General features: G+C 32.8%; 1 long non-coding RNA gene across 1 annotated transcript; it reads right to left on the bottom strand.

Moving 5' to 3' along the window:
• Positions 1-7625: 7625 nt before the first annotated feature.
• Positions 7626-9737, bottom strand: LOC141695218 (uncharacterized). Its single transcript, XR_012564383.1, has 2 exons — positions 9648-9737; positions 7626-8277 (listed from the first exon to the last, which is right to left on the bottom strand). It is a non-coding gene; the product is annotated as an uncharacterized LOC141695218 (long non-coding RNA).
• Between the last annotated feature and the right edge of the window lie 8639 nt (positions 9738-18376).

Here is an 18376-nt window from a genome sequence, read left to right as displayed (position 1 = left end):
CTTGAATAACAGAAGAGGTCGCATCAAATGGTTCAGCAATTGATGCTTTATAGAGGGGTTCATCAACACCCTTAAGCACATGTGGTACTTCCCTCCCTTTAGCACAGACATGAGGAGGGGAGTTTATGCCTAATTCTCCAATAGCAACATTGTAATCATAACCTATTCCAGATGTTTGATTAACAGCTTGCTTACTGTAGAACTCTTTAGCCTTCGAACAAGAATTGAAGTAGGCTCTAACCTTAGACTCAAGACCGGTGATCTTGTCTTTGAGAATAGTTTCGAGTTTTCTATAACAGTCAACTCTATTCTCTAGAAAAGATACCTGTTCTTTTAATTTGTCTTGATTAATGTGCACAAGTCTTAATTTATTGACCTCTTTCTCAAGGTCTATGATCTGTAAACTTAACAGTTCATTATCACGACGTGCACAATCTAAGTTACCTCTTAGATGATAAACCATTTCAGCATCAGAAAGTTTTACCTCTATTCTTGACGATGAAACTTTTCCATCAATAGCCATAAGAGCAAGATTTCCTTCTTCTTCATCTTCACTGTCAGTATCATCCCAGCTTCTTCCCTTTGCCAGATAAGCCCTTTCAGAGTTCTTTCGTACTTGCTTTGGCTTCCTACATTCGGTGGCAAAGTGTCCCAACTCATTGCAGTTATAGCATCTAATGGTGCCCCGATCAACCATCCCTATTTTGTATCCACCACTGCTGGTGTTAGAGGATGAAGATCCACCTTTCTGGAATTTGTTATAGTTGGACTTGTACTTAAGCTTGGGATTCCTCCTGAATCTGACATTAGAGAATCTCTTGACAATTTGGGCCATTGATTCGTCTTCCAATTGCTCCAGCTCTTCCAAGGAATAAAAATCATCACTAGATTGATTTGTAGTAGGAGGATCATATTCTGCTACTAACTCATTTTCCTCACCCTTGGAAAACTGTACCATTCTTTCTAATTGTTGAGATTGTTGTTGTTGTTGACCTTCAGCTACAAGTGCATTAGATGTGCTGACCATTCTATCCTTCCCGTAGACTTCCTTCTGTTGAATCTGCTACAACTCATAAGTTTTTAACACTCCATAGAGCCTGTCCAAAGAAATCTCACTCAGATCTCTAGCTTCTCTAATGGCAGTGATTCTATGTTCAAGATAAGCTGGCAGTGTTCAAAGGAACTTTTTGTTGACCTCCCTGATTGAATAATACTTTCCATTGATGTTCAGGTTGTTGATCAACGCATTGTACCTCTCAAACACTTCAGTAATTCCTTCTCCTGGATTTGATTTGAAATGTTCATATTCAGAGGTTAGGATTTCCAACTTGTTCTCCCTAACTTCCTCTGTGCCTTCATTAATTACCTCAATAGTTTCCCACATGTGTTTAGAATTTTTACAGTTCATCACATGTCTGTTCATCAAGGGATCAAGGGAATCAATTAATATTAATTGAAGGCTGACATCCAAGGAGGCTTCTTCCTTCTCAGCAGGAGTAAAATCTTCGGGCTCTTTTGGATAGGTTCTAGCTTTAGTAGTCACCACACCATCTATTATTACCTCCGGTTCAATAACCATCGGAGTTTTTATATCCTTCTTTAACAAGTTTGAATATTTGGGATTTGCAACTTGTAAAAATAATAGCATCTTCTTCTTCCACATGATATAATTCTCTTTATCAAATTGTGGAATTTTAACGGTTCCAACTTTATGTGAAGTCATTATGAATTTTTGAATAAATAAAAATTCAAGGAGTTGAAAAATCACAAAAGTCTAGGATCTTGATTTGTTCGTTAATCAGAAGGCTCTGATACCAATTGTTAGGTCCCAATGTGTTTGTAGAAGGGGGGTTGAATACAAACGTTACCAAATAATTGAATAAAATGCGGAATAAAAAATGTGAAACAAAATTCAAGTTAAATAACAATATTATTAAACTTGAAAGGTGTTACAACAACTGTATCGATTACAAGGTATTAATCTCAAATCAATTATCACAAATCTAGAATAAATTCGACATGAACTTTTTCTATTTTTGCAATAATTAGAATCAAATGCTAAACGCGATTTGAGATTAAGTTCTAGGGATTTTGATCCGCTAGATTGTTACACAAGAACAAGATAAAGATTTCTAGTTGATTGGATTTAACTTTACAATCTAGAAATTGATCTTGAATTAAGCAGATAAAAAATGAAATATTTGTGGCGGCTGCTGTGTTCTTGACTTGTGTGTTGGATTGGATTATTGATTTGCTGCTACTCTGCTTCTTTTTAATGAACAGCCGAATAGAATTGAACTGGCATGACAATCCTATAGCTGGCAAGACTTTCGGTAGGACAATGTTTACAACTAGCAAGACAATCAAAATGAACTAGCAAGACTTTCGGTAGGACAATGTTTACAACTAGCAAGACAATCAAAATGAACTAGCAAGACTTTCGGTAGGACAATGTTTACAACTAGCAAGACAATCAAAATGAACTAGCAAGACTTTCGGTATGACTATTGATTGTCATACCGATTGTCATATTAGTTCAAATAAATTGTCTTGCTGAATTAATAACAGATTTTAATCTAAACAGAAATTCTAATAAGACAATTAAATGTATTGGCATGACTTTCGGTATGACTATCAATTGTCATACCGATTGTCATACTAGTTCAAATGAATTGTCTTGTTTTGAATTTAAGCAGATTTTAAACCAATTAAAATCTTGTAAATCCTCAATATTAATTCTAAATTAATTAATCAATTTAATTCAATTAATCAATAAATTAATCTTTGCAGATATAATTTATTTTCTTAATTAAATTAAATGACTTAATTAGTTAATAGAGAATTAATACTAACCCTGAACAGCATCCATTCTTCTAAAAATCTTCTGATAATCACAGTCAATTATGAATCAATTCCACCACTTTAACGTTGACACTCGATGTACTGTCTGGTTCATGAGTGACTAACTTCCGTGACGTTTCTTCATGTCTTGACTTTGACACTTTGATTTTCTTCAGATTAAATCCTTGTAATTAATGATACTCTGACGAGATCTCTGTCACTTGATTAAATCCACGATCTTGATTTATATCACTGAGGCATGATCAACTTCTTGAACTTCTTCCAGTGAATTAACTCCTCAAGTCTATAGATTAACCTTGTTTCTGAATCCTTTGACAGATATTACTCTGTGAGATCTCTTTTGACGGTAGATCCACTATTTACTTATTACATTCTTATTTGAGTTGAGTTGAATCCTCGAATATACAAATAGGCTATGACGTATGACTTACATCTTGTGTTGACACTCCCTGTTTCCACAACAACTACTTAAATGGATTTTTCAGTTATGAAATTAGTTACGACCAATCTTCGAAATAAAATGGAGTAAACATATATGAGTAATTCAATGCTTATCAGCATTAAGAGGGAGTACGCTGAAGATACTGATTCAGATGAATTGATAGATGAATTTTATGCTCAAAAGAATAGTTGATTACAACTGAAATGATGTGAGTAAATCTCAGTTTATTTTTAAATGTAAATTAGTATGTTATTACTTATTTTTCAGGTTAATAACATGATTAAAATATGTGATTTTGCTTTTACATATATATGCTAGCTTGCTCACTTATCCTTATATAGAATTGATGATTTTTTTACCTCAGCCCTAGTAGGTTTAGAGTCTTGGGTCTGACCCTGACATCATAGCCGCATTATGAAAGCCCAAGAGGGTGTATTCATGAAGAAATTAAATAGAAACCTCTCTATGTTTCAGTTATATCATGAAGTATACTGAAGATGGGTGATGGAAGGATGTACATGATCGTTTAATAGACATGCATTAGTTATGACCTGTCTCAAAGAAGGAGAAAATCCAAGATATGGAGAGCCTAGCTCCATTGATTAATGAGTGCAAATTCATGATTTAAAAGTTGTTATTATGTATGAGAATGTTCTAAGAGGCATTGGTAATTATGTTAGTCGTTGATAGATTATATTTATATATATTTAAATATTTTAGATGATTTTATTCTCATATTAATTATGTTTTGCATTGATTTGGATATTTTTTAAAAAAAAATTTGATGTTTTAATTATAGGAAATAAAGAATCCCTGTCTTGAAAGGATTTGGAAAAAAAGTCTCAGTTTGGAGTAAAAATAGAAGAAAATTCATATTATCAGGTGACACGGACTACAAATATAGTTTGCGTCGTTTCTTGAGATCTAGAATTCTGATTTGATGATCTTATAGTCCACGCGAAACTTGCGAGATTTTACTTGATTATACGATAGGTCCTTCAGCAGCAGTGACGTGTTTTCCTGTGCAAGGTACATGTATATACTCTACGTCACATATTGCACGCCTTCAGTATATGATGTTTGAAAATTTTAGATTCATAAAAATTGATTTATGTTCATAGTTTTGTAATAAATATCTATTAATCGAAAAAGACCACTTGTTCTTATCATAAGATCAAGATTGGAGTGAATAGAATAATCTTCTCCTTCAAATCTTGTGGTTAATTCAAATCTATTATCCAAAATATTTTACTTAAAAAATGATAAATAATGAAAATGCGTAAAATTAGTATAACAAGTTGGGCTAAAGAAAATTATTAAAGTAGTCTATTACCAATAATCATGATAATTACGGAACATGATTAATGAGTTAGAGTTGTATCGTAATATATTTTTAAAAATAATTTTTTTAATGCATCCATGATTAATTCTGGATTTTTTGTCGGATTATTAATCAAAGATTTGATAATATAATTTAATGTAACAAATATTCGAACATTTTTTTATTAAAATCAATATACTTACAGAAAGAGTAAGACAAAAGCGTTTATGTAGCCCCTCTGAAATCGACAAGTTCTACTCTTTTTTTTAATAAAAATTCATAATTTTTTGAATTAATAAATATAAAAAACTACCATTAACTTATATTCTTCTAATTTTTCTTCAATTTCTTTCTAAATCAATTTATCACCATAATATTCTCCTAAAATTTATCATTTTTTCAAATTAAATTACCATCTAAAGAAACAAAGATAAAGTTGTCAGAGTAAAAAGAACCTAATTTTGAGAGTCGACTCCCATATTATAATTCTAATCGCCAATTCTCCACTTTCGGGTCCTTCACCTCCTCCCCTTCGTTCCCCTTTATTATCTTTTAGTTAAGTTTTTCAATAAAATCGAGATCTAATACTTTTTGGATGAGATCTTGTTGAGTACCTTTTATCACGGTTGTTATTTGTGCCCATCTTTTTGGGACGTTATTGTGTTATATTTTAACGTTTTCATGTATCATATTATAGATTTCATTAATTTTTCTGAGAATGATCTATACGGTATTTTGGAGAATCTGAAAGACTCGAATCGAATCTAAGAAGGTGGTGGATATCGCAAGATAAAAAATAGTTGTTCATATTTTGGGGGTATTTGTTTCTTCCAATATCAGTTGCTATAATTAATAGTTTCGAATATTGAGCTATAGATGACAGTTATGTGAAGGTCAATTATGATGCTGCTAGTTTCACATGGATAGCTCGAGATGTCATTGTAATACTTTTTAAATTAAAAAATTTAGATATTTTATATGTTTAACGATCTGAAAATTAAACGACTATTTGTTTCGCTTGTTTTTTGTTTCACAATAAGATTGTAGTTGACAGTTCAAAGTTTTGTTCCGATTGGATTTAATGTTTTAATAAAACATTCGATTGCTCGTAAAAAACAAATTCTTCTAAATATTTTCATAAAATTTCTTTTTATTACTCTCCTAACATTTCTCTCACATTTATCTAGAAATCTTATTATCTTAATATTTTTTCTAAAAATTTATTTTAATATAATATTTATAAAGACGAGTATATATTTTTATCAATACCTATTTTAAAATATTAAGGCAGATTTACCATCACAAATTTTTTCTAAATTTCAAGTCGTAAAATTTCTTTTAAACTCATATGAATATTTTAATACTGTCCTTACCATTTTTTGCAAGTCAAACTTAATATCCTAATAAAAAAAATTTAGTTTAACAACTATTTTTCTTTATTTTTTATTAAAAGAATCAGTTACAATTATACAAAAGTGAAATAATAGTTATAGATTTTTCTTATTATAATAAAAAATAATAAGGTGCCATTAACTAAATTAGGCCTTAAAAATATATGAAATTAATTTTATGATATTAGAAAATTGATTATTGATTAAAAAATGACATAATTTTATATGAGTGTTTTACCGAAATATCTATTGGGGTTAAATTGTCGAAAATATCTAAAGTCGGAATGTTCAGCCCAAAATATTCATGGAATACGCATCTGAAAAATACGTGTTTGCTTTAAAAAAAGAACTTGCATTCATCAGTTTTGTCTTGTAATGAATCACTTGGAGTATGAGAAGGAATGCACATCTTTAAGATGCGTATTTTTTGTTGATTTTTTGAAAAATGAAAAAAATTGAATGAAATTAATAAAGTAATAAAATTAATTAATATAAAATTATAACCCAATTCCGAGAATTTTAATATGAATGAAAAAATAGTGTAAAATAGTATAGGCTTATTAATATCTTAATAAATAATAATATAAAAGGTAATTGGTGAAACTTGAGAGTTTTTTTTTCTTCATAAGGATTGGCTCAGTTGGTTAAAGAGGGGATAACTATCCTCTTGGTCACAGGTTCAAATTCCACGGGAGGAGAATTTATGATTATGCCTCCTTAGCTAGAGCTTGTCGCTTAAATGCGGTTTACCTTAGTTCACGTCGTTTGCAGGCTATTGCGTGAACCCGTGGGGTTTACCCAGTGCGCACCCGAAGGGTAGCGGCTGCGGGTTCCCTATGATAATAAATAAATAAAATATAAATATAAATATTTATAATTGGCGTGATTCAAACTTGTTGTTCGACGAGATTTGAGTATGGGAAGCGTGCAATGTGTTCTTTTAATAGTTACATCTAGTAGGGTTGGTCATTTAATAAGATCTACCTTTAGTGATCGAGAGTATAACTAAATCAAAATAAGGTAATCAAAATTATATTCGATTTCGGTTATTATAACTTTTTTCGTCAAGAAATACTTTCACATGAATGAATTGTATCGAAAAACAATGCCCTCCACGAAGGGGATTATTTCATTTGAGAAAATTTATTATCTAACCGAAAAGCATGTAAAATATCACTACACCATAGATTGCTTATAGCAACGCCGAGAAAATATTGCCTTATGTGTTATTTATGTTGCAATGGAGTATATGGAAACAAATAGGTCAAAATTGGGCGTTGCATCCGAGTGCGTTGCAATTGCTCGATTAGCAACGAATATAGCACATTATAGTAACATAATTAATTCATTGCAATAGCTTCATATAGCAACAAATTGTAGTCTATAGCAACGCCTAAATAACATTGAATTAGCTTAACTTCGTTTCTTTTTAGTGACTTTAAGGCAATGATATTAGACCAATGACAATAATTTTAACCTAGATATTGCAATATTTTTGACCCTATTGTAATGATTTTGTAACTTTTTAGCAACATTATTCAATGAAATAGCAACAATAATTTTTTAAAAAAATTGAAAGATTCATGTTGTAAATACTACTAACCAGGCATAAAAACCACAAATTTATTTGATTACATATCACAATCAACGATCTAATTTCCATCAATCCAAAAGAGGTACAATGACCGTCACAATATAGTGTTACAAACCATTCCTAATCTAAGTCGCACACATAAATTAGTTATTAAATTCAAAGCATGAAGCGTCCTTCTAGTTCTGTTTCCTTTGCAGAATTTGCTAGCATTTGCTAAATAAGAGTTGCTGCTAACTGTAAGGTAGCTTGAAGACATTTTTTGAGGGTCGACATCTACATCCTCTTATGTACCAGTATTATGATGTTGTTAAAAGTTCTCTCTGAGACATTGCTTGAACTTTGGATGTCCGATGCTGCTGAAATTATTATACCTCTTATTGCAGACCGAATTGAAATTATGGATAATCAGAAGATGCCTGATTGCTCGACACACTCTGTTATGGCCTAAACATATGCTCTGGTTGACTTGTGTTTACTCGACTGCATGAAATCTTGGTGTGCTGATATGCAAGTTTTATTGGATGAAGAGCTCAGCAAGAAGAGACGAAGAAGATTGTCAGGTTGTATCATGAGAGGGGTTACTGCTTTCAGGGTAAGGGGTGCCCAGAAATAAGACTTCTTTGTACACCCAAAAAATTTAAGCATATGAATACTCCAATTAGCTAACCTGAAATTTTCAACCAGAAGTTTGAGAATTTTATTAGATAATTAAAATTGGTACTTCTGCAAGTAAATAATGCATGCATAGTAAACAAGGAGTTGAAAGGAAATTAAGAAAGAAAAAAATTACATTAAAAAAGAAAAGGATTCTCTCCGGACGATTCAAATCAGACATGAAATGGCCATGCTTTCCCAAACTTGATGATTTATTATAACGACTCTGAAGACTTTTAACATACTTCTCAAAGGAATGGGTAAGTTTGGGGATAACTGTTTTGCACAAAAACATAACATCGATTAAATATGAAGTCTATAGTATAAGGTACTCATGTTATTACATTTATGGAAGAACATAAATCATCATAAAGTTTTACCTGCCCTGCCATGAATATTAAGATATCACACAACAAGTATGTCAACAATTATGTAATTCGCACAAAGGCTAGCAGTAACACAAGAAGTTGGCAGTCTTAATTTTACATTCCTCGAGACCTTGGAATGCATATTTAAGCTAAACATTTATCAAAAATTAAGATTTTACGCAGCTCAGCAACCAAGTAATGCTAATCTCCCTTAGATTTTGGAAGTAATGCTAATTAACATCCAAGTTTCTAAAGATACAACAAGTTATATCCATATTTCCTATTCTATTTCCAAGAGACTACTATGAGAAAATATATAGAAACTCTCACCTTTAAAAGACCAGCACTGCATTTTCCTGACATAATTTTAGCAATAATAACACCTTCAACCTATCATAATATTTGTTATTTAAATTTATATTCTAGTGAACCCAAGAAAAGAGAGCACTGAAACAAGTGAAGTCAATGAGTCGATCAAAGATAATGTCAATTCCTTTCGGCGTAAAGGAGGACCCTTGCCATCTTGAATGCAATATGCTTTTCACACACTATTTATAATATAAGTGCTGGCCATCATGGGAAGCCAAGCTCTTAGAATATTTTGAACCAATTATACTGGTCAACTAACAGGACCATGTGACATAAACCCATAAACCAAGAACAAATTAATTCGACTTGCGTATCTTAGAAATTTAAAAATGAGCAAAAAGGATAGTATCGGATAGAGCAATGATTTTGACAGCTAACTCACCAGAGCTAACTCACTGGACGACAATACTTGTCTCAATCTCTCTCTCTCTCAATCTCTCTGTGGCTTGCGATCAAATACAAAATCTCATCTTAACAAAAAAACCAGATTATCACAGAAACTTTAATTAACAAAAATAAACATAACACAAATGAGCACTAAACATAAACTCGCACACAAACTTGATAATAAAATAGAATCTCAAATTAATGTATGAACCCTAATAGATACATTAACAAGCGTAATCAATTTGGGGATATAACATACTTACTTGAATTTGAGTGTTATTTGCGCTTGAATCTTCAGGATTAGCTCAATTTGAGCTTGAATCTGTGTTTCTCCAAGTGTCTTTCGCCTTCGCCTATCAGACTTTGTGGGTGTATTTTGGTCTTGTCAAAAAATGTCCTTAAAATTTTTTTAATTAGCCCCTTATTTCTAATAGCCCGGTAAAAAATAAAAAATAAAAGCCCGCTTCTTGCAGTCTGTCAAAATTTTAGCCCAAAATTTTTAATTCTTTCCAAAAATTTTGCAAATTTGTTGCAAACCGTTAAATTTTTTTGTCAAAAATGTATTCTTTTGTAACAGTTTTTAAAATATTACAATAGCAATGAATTTGTCAAAATTATCTAACATATAGCAACAATTTATAGACAAATTTTCAAGTGACCGTTGTTATAGCCAATCTATGGTGTAGTGTATCCTGAAAGTTTAGATAATAAAACATTTATCTCTGAAAAATAGAATATCCTGCAATACAAACAATAAAATTAGTTAGACATTGATAAAATTATAAAATACAGATAAAATTATAAAATACAGATAAAATATCTCAAGTTAACAAATAATAAAAAATTCTGACAAAAATATTAAAATATAAACTTTAACTAAAGAGATTATCCTTTGATTAGAACCTTACTACTAAAATATTTAATTAGGAATATATAGAACTATAAGTATCGTATATATACTTATAAATATTTTGTATACACAGACGTATGATACTTTGGTATATACTAATGTTTAAAGTTTTGAAATACATCAATCATATAAAAGTTTGGAATACTCCAAATGACCAAAAAAATACAAATCTAAAAACACTAATTATTTGCCTCTACTTAATACACTTCATATTTATAAAATCTTTTATCTTACAAGGTAATTTGTAATTTAAATATAAATTGGTACATCAATTATTATTAAATAAAATTTGGTATACAACAACGTATAACATTTTGGTATGTAGCGACACATAATATTTTAAAAATGTTTCGACAACCGTGAAAGATACAAGAACTCATCAAAGGTAAGAAAAGCCAAAATCTAGAGATACAATGAAGTAAAAAAAATTAAGTACAAAACCAAACAAATTTCAAAATATTTTCTTCCCAATAGATAGATAATAGATTTTTATTATTGCATTTTTTGTTAATATTTCTCCCGTATAAAATTTTAGGTATAATGTTTTATGTATGTCACAAAAAAACAAACCTAGCTAGAATGAGCAACCCAGGAATTTTACACTAGGGTTCCTTCCTGCAATTGCGATTAAAAATCACCAATTGAATTGGAATCCTTGTCTATGAAGCCTTACGTGTTGCCATGTAAACCTTCTTCGATGAATGTTAAAATGGGAATAAAAGCTTTTGAATTTGCAGCAGGAACTGGTGCTACTCATGGATACGATGACAAAAGATTTGAGCTATTAGGTCATGAAGGATCTTATTATCTGCTTCTGAAACATGATGATGATATTGTATTTAGTGATACCTCAGAAAGTCAAGAGGGAGTAAAAATCTCACATTGTACAGAAGCAGTTGTTGCTACTGATGGATACAGTGACAACATATATGAGCTCATGGGTCATGAAGGATCTTATTATCCGCTTCTGAAAGACAATGATACCAATTTTCATGTGGAAGCTGATTTACATTATGTAGAGTCAGATTGGAAGCACGATAGTAATCTTTCAAGGAAACCATCAATAAATTTAACTGTCAATAAAAACCAGGAAGCATTATAGCGTAGTGAAGTGCGGGAGGTTCTAAATTTGTTTTGAGAGACCCTTAAAGTGCGGTTGCTGAAGAGTCAGGTTACAAGAATGTCACAGGGAAAAACTCAGATGATATTATCAAGTGTTTATGAGGAGGTAGCAATGCTACTTAAGCAACAAATGAAATGGATTTATATGAATAAACAAGTGGTAGGTGTTGTCCCAGACTCCCAGGTGTTGAAGTTGGTGACCAATTTCACTATAGGGATGAACTTGTCATTGTTGGAGTGTATGCTTAGTTTGTTGCTAGTATTGATTGTTAGCAATCTTGTACGATATAGACATTAATATATATTGAATATATAACTAATTTACAAGAACACTGCTAATTCTTAAATCATATAAGCATATAAGAATTAACAATTAAATTAGGAGAAGGGTTTGAGAAAACAAACAGAGATTGGATTTAATCTCGAGTCCATAAAACTGTCTCCTTAAAGTAGTTTCACCCCGCACCATCCGTGTTTAGCGACCTGCTTCCCAGGATAAAATGAGATACTAGCATAATCGATAAATCGAAAATACTCTCAATGAACTTGAACCGGGCCCGAGAGCTATCATCGACATATTGGAAAAAATTAAGACTTAAAAGACTGAGAATTAAAGAGACGACTCTTATTTTCTCGACATGATAAAACTGGTGCCCTAAGACTCTATATATAAATAGAGTTTCGAAAGGACTTGTTTTTCTATTCTATGTGGTACATGGTATTTATAAGAAAAATCAAGGAATAGGTTTGTGTTAGATATATTTGAGATGTCATGTCTAATATGTTTCATGTTTAGTTTTCAGATCTTAATAAACAGGAAATATCAGTACTTACTGGAATCAGTACTTACTGGAAGTCAGAACTTAAGGATATCAGAACTTAGATTATCAGAAGATAAATATCAGAAGATGGATATCAGAACTTAAGTACAGGAGGACTTACAGTTAAGGAAGGAAGCTGATTTACATGAAAGAAGATCGAGACTAATACAAAAGAAGATATGCATGGAAAGAGTTAGAGGACTGAAAGAATTGTATAAGATATCTGATTGATATATTTTAGAAGACAGAATTATATACCATATCAATTAGAATTTATCTTGTAACTGTGTACTATATAAATACAGACATAGGTTTACACTACACGTGTTATCATTATCGAGAAGATCATACATTGTAACCTAGCAGCTCTCGTGATATTTGTTCATCACTGAGAGAGAACAGTTCCATTGTAACAGAGTTTATTATATAGAATATATCTGTTTACTGTTACTTTTGTTTGAAATCGATTTGATTGTATTCTACACTATATTCTACCCCCTTCTACAGTGTTGTGTGACCTAACAATTGGTATCAGAGCTTATCTGTTAACACACATACAGTAAAGATCCAAAACAATCATGTCTGAAGAAGCAAAAAATCCAACCAAGCCCACTAAAACTGAAGAAACTCAAAAGACTCAAACCCACAGTCGATATGAGACTATTAGGGTTGCCATACTGAGACCCTCTGAGTATCCCATATGAAAGTGAAGATGACTATGTTTCTAGAAGCTACAGATCCCGAATACCTTGACAGAATTAATGAAGGACCACATAAGCCAACCAAGCTCTCTGTTGTAGTTGCAGATCAGCCAGCAAAGACCATACCAAAGGCGAAAAGTGAGTATACAGCTGAAGATATCTCATCCATTGCCAAGGATGCAAATGTAAGACATTTGCTGCATAGTGCCATTGATAATGTCATGTCAAACAGGGTAATTCATTGCAAGACTGCAAAGGAGATATGGGATGCTTTGAAGACAAGATGCCAGGGAACTGATGCAATCAAGAAGAACATGAGGACTATACTCACTCAAGAGTATGAGCACTTTGATTCAAAAGGTGATGAGTCATTAACTGACTTATATGACAGGTTTGTCAAACTCTTGAATGATCTGTCACTGGTGGACAAGGAATATGATCTTGAAGATTCAAATCTAAAATTCCTTTTAGCTCTTCCTAAAAGTTGGGATTTGAAGTCTACTACTATAAGAGACAACTATGCTCTTGATGAAACTACTCTTGATGAAATTTATGGTATGCTCAAGACTTATTAACTTGAGATGGATCAAAGAAGCAAGAGATATGGGAGAAAGTCAAGGACAGTTGCTCTTAAGGCTGAGGATGAATCCCCCAAAGTGTCTGTCTCAAAGAAAGGCAAAGGAAAATCTCTCATCACAAAGTCTGATTCGAAATCATCAAGTTCTAATGATGATGATTCAGAAACTGAAAGTTTACCTGAAATAGATGCTGATGAAGAGATGATAAAATTGTGTGCTCTTATGGTGAAGGGTATCACAAAGATAGCCTACAAGAAATTCAGAAGGGGAAAGAAGTTTTCCAAGAAAGATGGAAGTACTGATAAGAAAGGGTTCAGAAAGTATGAAGGCAAAACTGCAAAGTCTGACAGAGGAGACAACTCAAATGTCAAATGCTACAATTGTGGTGAAAGAGGCCACATGTCTCCTGACAGCAAGAAAGGAAAGAGTGACAAAGGAAATGCACTTGTCAAAAAGAAGAAAAGCTGGACAGACTCTTCAGATTCTGAAGATAAGGTGAATTATGCTTTAATGGCAAATACTGATGGCAGCCCTGAAACTGCTGAATTAAAGGTACCTCAAACAACTTATGCCTTTCATACTGATGATATTATTGAGTTGAGATTATATCTTAAAACCATGTTTATTAGCTACAGAGATCAAACTTTAACATGTGAAAAATTAACTTCATAAAATCTTGCTTATAAGAAAAGTAACGACTATTTAGAAAATGAGTTAGTTATGTTCCATCAAACTCAGAAAGAAAGAGATGATGCTTTTTATGTTAGAGATGAATTGCTAAAATTGAATAAATCTCTAAAAACTGAGTTAGAAAAAGAAAATGAGATTATCAGGACTTGGACTAACTCTGGCAGAACAACTCAGAATTTATTAAGCAGTGGAAACTGGAAAGAGGGCTTAGGTTATGGAGATGATAAAAGTGAAAAAGGAACTGAACAAATTGATCTAATTGTTGTTAAACAAACTGCTAAGCCAAAGGTAAATCATGTTAAGTTTGTAGCTAAAACTGTAAAGTCTGATTCTGAAAAGATGAAAAAATTTGTGACAAAAGTTAAGGAGAAGTCAACTTCTGACAAATTAGAACAGGATAAACCAGCTGAAGTTAACATAGGCTTAATGACAAAGAAGCAACTTAAGCATAAGCTGAAAGAAATAAGGAATGTCAACAAGGTAAAGGCAGCTAGGAAAAATAGGAATGGAAAGGAAGGTGTGAATAAAAGCAATAATTATATGCCTATTCCTAATGCTCCTAGAAAGAAATGTTATAACTGTGGAAACTCTAACCATCTTGCTTCTTTTTACAGGAATAATAAGAATATAAACTCTTTACTTCCTAAGTCAGGAATTAAGAGTTAGTTTGTTAGGTTTAAGCCACAAAATCCTTGTTTTCATTGTGGTAGTTTATGGCATTCCATTTATACTTGTAAGGAATATCATAGTTTGTACTATGATTATTATCAAATAAAACCTTCTCTGAAGAAAGTTACTTTAATTCCTTCTAGTGTAAAGTCTGATGCAAAGTCTAATATAAGTTCTGATAAACAGCATGTTAGCATAAACTCTGATATTAAATCCGCTGTAAATGCTAGCAAACTTAAAAAGGCCAAAGGATCCAAGCAAGTCTGGGTCCTTAAAACTAACCATTAGTGGTCTTTGTGATTGCAGGGCAACGGGAAAAACATCCTAGTACTGGATAGTGGATGTTCAGGACATATGACTGGAAATAAAGACCTGCTCTCAGACTTTGTGGAGAAAGATGGCCCATGAGTTTCTTATGGAGATGGAAACATGGGAAAAACTCTGGGATATGGCAATATTAATCTTGGGAATGTCATCATTGAAACAGTAGCTTTAGTCTCAGGACTTAAACACAATCTGCTGAGTGTGAGTCAAATCTGTGACATAGGTTATCATGTGGATTTCTTTGAAGAACACTGTGAAGTTGTAAGCAATTTTACAGGCAAAGTGGTTCTGAAAGGATACAGGCATGGTAACATTTATGAAGCCGGACTTTCAACAAATTCTGATGGTTCTACAATCTGTTTGATGAGTAGAGCATCAATTGAAGAAAGTTGGAATTAACACAAAAGACTCTCTCATTTAAACTTCAACAACATAAATGAGCTTGTAAAGAAAGATCTTGTGAGAGGATTGCCAAAATTAGTATTTTCTCCTGATGGCTTTTGTGATTCATGTCAAAAGGCAAAACAAAGAAAATCTTCTTTCAAGAGTAAAACTGAGTCATCAATTCTTGAGCCTTATCACCTACTGCATGTTGATCTATTTGGTCCAGTAAATATCATGTCTATTGCAAAGAAGAAATATGCTATGGTTATAGTGGATGAGTTCACAAGGTACACCTGGGTGTACTACTTGCACAAGAAGAATAAAACTGCATCTACTCTAACTGATCATGTCAGACAGCTGGATAAGTTGGTCAAAGATTCTGTTAAAATTATAAGAAGTGATAATGGCACTGAGTTCAAGAATTCAATCATGGAAGAGTTCTGCAAAGAGCATGAAATCAAATAGGAATTTTCTGCACCTGGAACTCCATGGCAAAATGGAGTTGTAGAAAGAAAGAACAGAACTCTTATTGAAGCTGCACGAACTATGCTTGATGAAGCAAAGCTGCCAACCTACTTTTGGGCTGAAGCTGTGTAGACTGCTTGTTTTACACATAATGCAACACTCATAAACAAGCATGGAAAAACACCATATGAGATGGTGAAGAAAAAGAAGCCAAATCTGAAATACTTTCATGTATTTGGATGTAAGTGTTTTGTTCTTAAGACTCATTCTGAGCAGCTGTCAAAATTTGATCTAAAAGCTGATGAAGGAATTTTTTTTGGATATCCACTTTCACAAAAGCCTTCAGAATCTACAATTTAAGAACAAGGGTTGTCATGGAATCTATCAATGTATTTTTTGATGATAAGAAGATTACTGGACTTGAAGATTTCAATGATCACGATCAGTTGAGATTTGAAAATGAAGAATTAAATTCTGATTCTATAAATTCTGATGACTTAAACTTTGATCCTGTAAGTACTGAAGTCATTGAATCTGTGGTAACAACTCCAAAGAAAAATGCACCTGTCCAGGGGGAGCAAGCTGAAGATACTACCACATCTCAAGACTCTCAAGAAGTATCAGAATCTGTCACTGGCTCTTCAAGTTCTGATTCATCTAGTTCTGATGAGCCAAATTCTGATAATTCTGGAAACTCTGATACTTCAAATCCTGAAGGATCCAAGTCAAATTCTGACGTCTCAGAGAGCATAACTATAGGGGGAGCATCATAAAATGCTGATGGAGACATCATGGATCATGGGGGAGGATCCAGTTCTAGAAGTCAACTTCAATCTGCAAGAAAGTGGACCAAATCACATACACCTGACTTAATTATTGGAGATCCTGAAGCAGGTGTCAGAACTAGAACTGCAACATCAAATTAATGTCTCTATCATTCCTTTCTATCTCAGACTGAACCAAAAAAAGTGGAAGAAGCTCTTCAAGATGCTGATTGGGTGCAAGCAATGCAGGAAGAGTTAAATGAATTTGAAAGAAATAAAGTCTGGACCCTAGTGCCAAGACCAAAGAATAAATCAGTTGTTGGCATAAAATGGGTGTTCAGAAATAAAACTGAGAGTGATGGCATAATTACAAGGAATAAAGCAAGGTTGGTTGCTAAGGGTTACTCTCAACAGGAGGGTATTGATTATGATGAAATATTTGCACCAGTTGCTAGATTAGAAGCCATAAGAATCTTTTTGGCTTATGCTGCTCACAAAAAGTTTAAAGTCTTTCAGATGGATGTGAAAAGTGCTTTTCTTAATAGAGAATTGGAAGAAGAGGTCTATGTTGAACAACCTCCAGGCTTTGTAGATTCAAAATTTCCAAATCATGTCTACAGGCTTGACAAAGCACTTTATGGCCTTAAGCAAGCTCCTCGAGCATGGTATGAGACTTTAGCTCAATTCCTTCTGGAAAGTGGATTTCACAGAGGTACAATTGATAAAATACTGTTCTACCTCAACCATGGAAAGGACTTACTTTTGGTATAGATATATGTTGATGATATCATATTTGGTTCTACAAATGCCAAACTCTGTGAGAGGTTTACAAAGCTAATGCAGTCAAGATATCAAATGAGTATGATGGGAGAACTCAGCTATTTTCTGGACCTTCAAGTCAAGCAAAATGAAGAAGGTACTTTTATCTGTCAATCCAAGTACACCAGAAATTTACTGAAGAAATTTGGAATGCAAGATTATTCAACTGCATCCACTCCCATGACCACTATAACCAAGTTAGATAAAGATACTGGCTCATCAATAGATATTACTAACTACAGAGGTATGATTGGTTCATTACTCTATTTAACTGTAAGTAGACCTGATATCATGTATGCTACCTGTCTTTGTGCAAGATTTCAGGCTGATCCAAGAGAACCTCACTTAATATCTGTGAAAAGAATTTTCAAGTACCTTAAGGGTACAACTGATCTGGGATTGTGGTATCCTAGAGAATCAGATTTTAAGCTAATAGGTTACTCAGATGCAGATTTTGCAGGATGCAAAATAGACAGGAAAAGCACTAGTGGATGCTGCCAATTTCTTGGAGGCAGATTGGTTTCTTGGTTTAGCAAGAAACATAAGTCAATTTCCACTTCAACTGCAGAAGCATAATATATTGTTGCAGGAAGCTGTTGTGCACAGATTCTTTGGATGAAGAATCAGTTACTGGATTATGTGTTAGAATTTTTTAAAATCCCTATTTACTGTGATAATCAAAGTGCTATTGCTATGATAGGTAATCCAGTTCAACACTCAATGACAAATCACATCAGCATT

Source organism: Apium graveolens, chromosome 11, assembly GCF_009905375.1.
Source record: "Apium graveolens cultivar Ventura chromosome 11, ASM990537v1, whole genome shotgun sequence".
Lineage (NCBI taxonomy): Eukaryota > Viridiplantae > Streptophyta > Magnoliopsida > Apiales > Apiaceae > Apium > Apium graveolens.
Note: the sequence above shows the minus strand (reverse complement) of the source record. Positions and strands in the feature narration are given on the sequence as shown.